This window comes from Nanorana parkeri, unplaced genomic scaffold (assembly GCF_000935625.1).
Source record: "Nanorana parkeri isolate BGI_ZX_2015 unplaced genomic scaffold, ASM93562v1 scaffold1383, whole genome shotgun sequence".
Taxonomy (NCBI): domain Eukaryota; kingdom Metazoa; phylum Chordata; class Amphibia; order Anura; family Dicroglossidae; genus Nanorana; species Nanorana parkeri.
The window spans coordinates 408,973-415,103 of record NW_017307651.1 but is presented as its reverse complement, the minus strand read 5'-3'; the positions used below and the strand labels follow the sequence as shown (position 1 = coordinate 415,103).

The 6,131-nt window shown below is 36.6% G+C and overlaps 1 long non-coding RNA gene across 1 annotated transcript in view; it reads right to left on the bottom strand.

Annotated features, from left to right (window-relative positions):
• Positions 1-5,406, bottom strand: part of LOC108798028 — a 20,616-nt gene extending 15,210 nt beyond the window's left edge. The window contains exon 1 of the long non-coding RNA XR_001941924.1: positions 5,328-5,406. This is a non-coding gene — a long non-coding RNA (uncharacterized LOC108798028). The remainder of the gene's footprint in view (positions 1-5,327) is intronic.
• Positions 5,407-6,131: the final 725 nt, after the last annotated feature.

The window sequence follows — 6,131 nt, the reverse complement described above, 5'->3', positions numbered from 1 at the left end:
GTAGGTGAACCATGGGGGGGTGGGGGGGGGGGGAACACCTGACTGCCACCTGCAGTCACTGTCAGCAGAAAAAAAGCTTATCTGTTGATTTATTACTGCTTCCCTAATAACCTATATCCATCATGCAGCACTGGTCACTTTTAGTAACCTGTCCAGAGACATTCTCACTTTTCTACCATTCCAGTGACACTTGCAGTACCTGTAGGTGGCAGTGATGGTGTGTGCATGTGGCTTTCAGTTATCCACCATTCCAGTAACACTGACATTGCACTGTTAATGCAACTGGAATAGTGCACACAGAGTACACCTGGATCCAACCTATCCACAATTCTTTAGACTCTGGACCTACTGTTAAGCCTCTCCTGCTTTTTTTAAAGCACACTTTGGAAACACCCACCATAGCCCTACCTACCGCCCCAGGAATTACAATTTCTAAAAGTTCCCAGGTATGTATACAATATTTTTTACATAAAATATGCAAGTAAATATTATTATTAGATATTGTGTTTCAAAGATGCACATTTACATAACTGCATAAAATGTACTATGTGATAGATACTGTATATGTGTCATCAATATGGGGCAGCTATATAATATAAACAATATGATTACTTTGGATCTGTACTCCAATTATATTGATATTATATTCCTACCATATACAACACAATACCAGAAAAAAAAGATTTCTGCAGGGTCATAATTAGCATTCTTTGTGTAAAAGATAAGGTAGGCACTGCCACGCTTAATAACATCATAATTTTATACAGTATTGGCATATTCAACAGAAGAGTGCAAGGAGCAAAGTGGAGCACCCACATTCTGTCTTCTATCAGACTGACTTTAGTAAAGTGAATCTAAATGGTTGCAATGAGTATTTTACAGCAGATCTCATTATCAGTTGTAAACTAGATCCAAACACTGTCTGTCCTAACAAAGGGTTAAAGAGCTAGAAGCATTGTATGGCAATGAGTGGAAGCTCAGAGTGTCCCTAGTCTTTCTATTGGGACAGCCAGTGTTTCCTGTCACTTTTAAAACTGTAGAGAGAAACTTGCAGTCTGCTCAAAGGTCTACTCTACAGAGACATCTGTATTTTAAAAATATATATTTTTTAGGTATGGTGTGTCAGTGGGAACACACTGAAAGTTATTCTATATCATCACCAATTCAGTGATTTCTGGCACTGCATTCCATAAACTTTATACGACATAATGAAAGAAGATATATATAGAAATGCAATTTTTGAGGTGTCATCATATACAAAGTTTGCAACTATCCATTGATCTAAAACTATCAATTTGATTTACATTCATCATAAAAGATCATTGATACAAAAAAGTTTTTTAAAAGCAATGAGCCTATCTCATATACATACAGGTGAAACTCGAATAATTAGAATATCGTGCAAAAGTAATTGCAGTAAGTGCTGCAAAAGGGGCCCAAACCAAGTACTGAGTACATATGCATGCTTGTACTTTTCAGAGGTCCGATATTGTTCTATGTACAATCCTTGTTTTATTGATTGCATGTAATAATCTACTTTTTTGAGGTTGTGGATTTGGGGTTCTTGGGGTTTTCATGAGCTGTAAGCCATAATCATCACAATTATGACAAATCACGGCTTGAATTATCTTGCTTTGCATGTAATGAGTCTATCTCATATATTAGTTTCACCTTTTAAGTTGCATTAGTGAAATAAATGAACTTTGCACGATATTCTAATTATTCGAGTTTCACCTGTATATGGTTTACTCTATATTTTTAAATCAGATGTTATCCCCTATGTGTACTTAACCTCCACACAATATACACGGACACCTCTATAAAACAGTGTGTGTGTTGGGTGTGCCTGCTTATGAAAATGGCAAGTGCTCTACATATATTTGGTGAACATGCTGGAGTGAGAGCTATACTTCTAGGGCCATCATTCACTGTTAACTCCAAATTGATGAGCTGTAAAGGCTTTGAAAACATAATTTATGGACAAGTGTTTGCAATTTGAAGGCTTAACATATTTGGAATCTATTTTACTTGATACAACCTCATCTTTTATATTTTCCAAAAATGGGGATATTATATTGTGTTTGTTTGCACTTAAAAATATCTAAAAAGTGTATTGTTTCCTGAAAATATGGGTTTGACAAACAAAATGAATGTTGTGCCACTGCAACTGCAATCATTTTATACTTTTCTGCTTCCAGAAAATATGTTTTTTTGAGGGGGGTTTAAGTAATTTTCAGACGTTAAATATGCATTTTAAAATTTGTGCAAAAAATGTATCTGGCAACAAAAAGGCAAAGGTCCCTCAAGCTCAATGGCTGCATGGCAGAAATATGCAATTCAGCTCCTATCCTCACTATATAGATCACAACATTGATCTTAAGCAAAGCATTGCAAGAAAACAGGGTAGCTTCTTACTTTTTCTATCTGCAAGATCATATATTATATACATTGAATATAGAACTTCATTTTACTATACATTGTGCTCCTGCAGATGTATGCAGTATATGTACATAATTGTGTGTTTTTCTCCTATGTACGTTGTAAGTAAAGGGTGCATTCACTTAATTTTCATTAAGTCAGAAATCAGGTTCTGCATAAAAAATATCTACCAATGATTTTTTATTTTTAGTCACTGTGATGGAACCTAAACAACATCCTAACAGCAAAGAAGGGTTAGAATCTCGGTTTTACATTGCTGTTTTATAATGAGGGGAATTTCTGCGCACTTCCTGTCCCGGTGACCAAAGATAAACTGGGGAGAATCCGCTCACTGGGGACACAGACATCAAATAATGCTTAAAGGTTCAATTCACTCCTTAAGTAGGGTACACAAGAGAACTTACTGCTAAATCGGATGAAATTTGCTGTGTTGGTGACACGATTCCACACTTTGATCGACTTTTGCTGAAGGAACACGTTGGAAAACCTTTGGCCAATCAGCTGCAAGCACCCTTTGGGTATTCTGACAGTGGCTGGTGCTAGTGGGGGATTCGTCCATTCACACTGTTTAGCATGGATGGTGGAATATATATATTTTTTTTTTGTTCAGCCCATAGGTTGAATGAACAAAACAGAACTGTGTATACCAAATTTTACTCTATAATAAAAGTGTATTGATTGCTCCGTATCAGATGAGAATATCCTGTTGGATTCCCATCCTGGTCACTACAGAAGAAGTGGTGTAAAATCTTCCCTTCCTGGGGACACAAACTGCAAAAACCTAGCTCAGGATCTCAAGTCCATTCGACTCTGTCAAACAAAAAACTTTCAGCTAAACTCTCTGGCTCTATGAAAAATTTGGAATCCATGGATTTTACGATGCCTACCTCCCCATTTTGGTCGTTGTTTATAATCCCTCTAATTCGATCATAAACCCACAACTGTGAGTGGCTTTCGGCTGAGTTTCCCAGGGTACTTTCTCTTATTTCTCCACCCCCCCACCCTACCTTTTTTTCTCTCTTTCTTCTTCTTTATCTTTTACTCTTTTCCTCTTTACCTATCTTAATGTCTCAGGATTTCATGCTTCGACATTTCTTTGGAACCTTTATTTATACGTGAGAAAACGTTCTTTGCTCATGTTCTTTCCTTTCCCCCAGATGCTATATCCGTTGCTATTTGTACAGTCTGTGTTCAATCCTTGTATATTTTATGTTATTGATCTACTGAATTCTGGCAATCAAACTTTATATTTCTAAACCTCTGTAAACCTTTAATAAAAACTATTGAACAGTAAAAAAAAAAACCTAGCTCAGGTTCGACCTTTTTACCACTATCCAAAACTAAGAATACTATTTTGGCTGGAATAGGGCTTTAACAGGGAGTCTCATTTGGTAAAGTTATGCTAGCTGAGATAGATAGATAGATAGATAGATAGATAGATAGATAGATAGATAGATAGATAGATAGATAGATAGATAGAACCCCAATTCAAAAAAGGTGGGACACTGTGTACAATCTACATAAAAACAGAATGCAATGATTTAAAATCTCATAAACCCTTATTTTATTCACAATAGAAAATAGAAAACATATCAAATGTATAAACTGAGAAAATGTACAATTTTAAGAAAAAAATTAGGTCATTTTGAAATTGATGGCAGCAACACGTCTCCAAGAGGTTGGTACAGGGCCATGCTTAGCACAGTGTAGCATCCCCTCTTCTTTTAACAAAATTCTGTAAACGTCTGGGAACTAAGGCCCATTGCATTCTGTTTTCTATGTAGATTTTACATAGCAACCCAACATGTTTGGAACTGGGGCTAGATAGATAGATAGATAGATAGATAGATAGATAGATAGATAGATAGATAGATAGATAGATAGATAGATAGATAGATAGATAGATAGATAGATAGAAAGTTTCTTCCATCTGTTAGAGTTTCTTCCTGCAGCCCAAAATCAAACTGGTATTTTAACTCTTATTAGCTTGGCCAAACATACATTACTGTATGTTTGGGTGACTATGGTAAGGACATTAGATTCTAAGCTTTTTTCAGGAGATGATCATTATGGAAATGGTCTATAGCAGTGGTTTTCAACTTACTTGATATAGGAGGCCTCAAATGTGGCCCGTGATGTCACCAAAGGGCCACAGATAATAATTAGTGAATGTAATGCTACATAAAGCTATCAGAGACTGGCATGCCACAAGAGTTGGTCAGAGACTGCAGATATGCCCCAAGAGATGGTCAGAGACTGCAAATATGCTACAGGTGATTGATATAAACTGCAAACATAAGATAGGATTTGTTGAAGACTGGGGACATGCTTCATAAGAGATTCAGAGTCTGAAGAAGTGTTGCAATAGACTACTAGAGATTACTGCTATTAAAGACTCTTGCTTCCACATTTGGGCTCCCTTCCGCCCCCTTAAAAATTACTTGTGCCGCATTTGATATTTCTCTCAGCAAGTTCCATCATAATAAAAACCAAGGAAAAAAAAGAACACCCAGTCTAAAAAACATTTTGCCTTCACTGGCTTGGGTAAGCACCAAAACACTACTGTCTTCAGGGCCCCAAGGTCCACACAATAACTGCATGCGGCCCTTGGGACACAGGTTGAACACTGTAAATAGGTACATTTATAGCTGTATTAACCAACAGTAAGTATGGAAATGAATAGAACTAAGGGTAACAGCTCTACAACCCACACAAGGACTCGCCGCCAGAAGCAAAGCCTAGGCTGTAAAACAGCCACCGCCTAAAACTACACAAAATACCATATACTTCTTTTTCTATAAAAAAAACCCATATTGTAACTTTTTGAGATTAAATGTAAAACACAATCCTAAGAATATAGGATTAAAGCAAATTTCATGAACACATACCCGGCGTCTGGGGAAAGCTGTTTCTTGTCCTACACCAGGCTAGGTAATAACAATACACTTTGTGGACCTTTGTATCCTGCACACCTCTTCATCTCATCACTCATGCATCAATCATTAACTGTAGATAATGAGCAAAAAATAATTACAATTTCCCTGTGTGTCTGAAACAGCTTGTACTCTGGGATCAGTGGCCAGAGAATTTCTCCAACATGGAGCATACACTGTGCAATAAAAATGACGTACTCTACTTTTTACTGCACCCAATGTAAAGCATCACTAAGCCGTAAATAAAATGCCTCTTATATTATTCCTAGCTCATACAAATAATAATACAGTATCTAATCTGGTACTCTGAATTAAAAGGGGTTTGATAATGATTGACGTGAAGTTGTCAACTGTGTCTGATTCAGGGGCATTCCCAGCATCTACAAACTTGTCCCTTTAAATGTTGCTGTTTTAACATTGAATAATTTCACAATAAATTCCTTTTTAAATCCTACTTATAATCACCTTCTTGCATGTATTCATTGTATTTGGGCTTTTAATTAATGATATTTAAATATGTGCATTGAAAATTCAATAAAAGCATATGCTTTATTAGATTTAAATGTAGTACTCTATTAAAAATGTAGGGCTGTAGCAAGTAGGACACAGAGTGTCCTTTAGGAAGCAAGATGTTGCGTATCTTGGGTAGTGATGAGCCGAACACCCACGTGTTCGGTTCGTATTTGAACTCCCGAACGGCTGAAAAGTTTGAATACAAACTCAAACTCAATGCAAGTCAATGGGAGTCGAACATTCGTA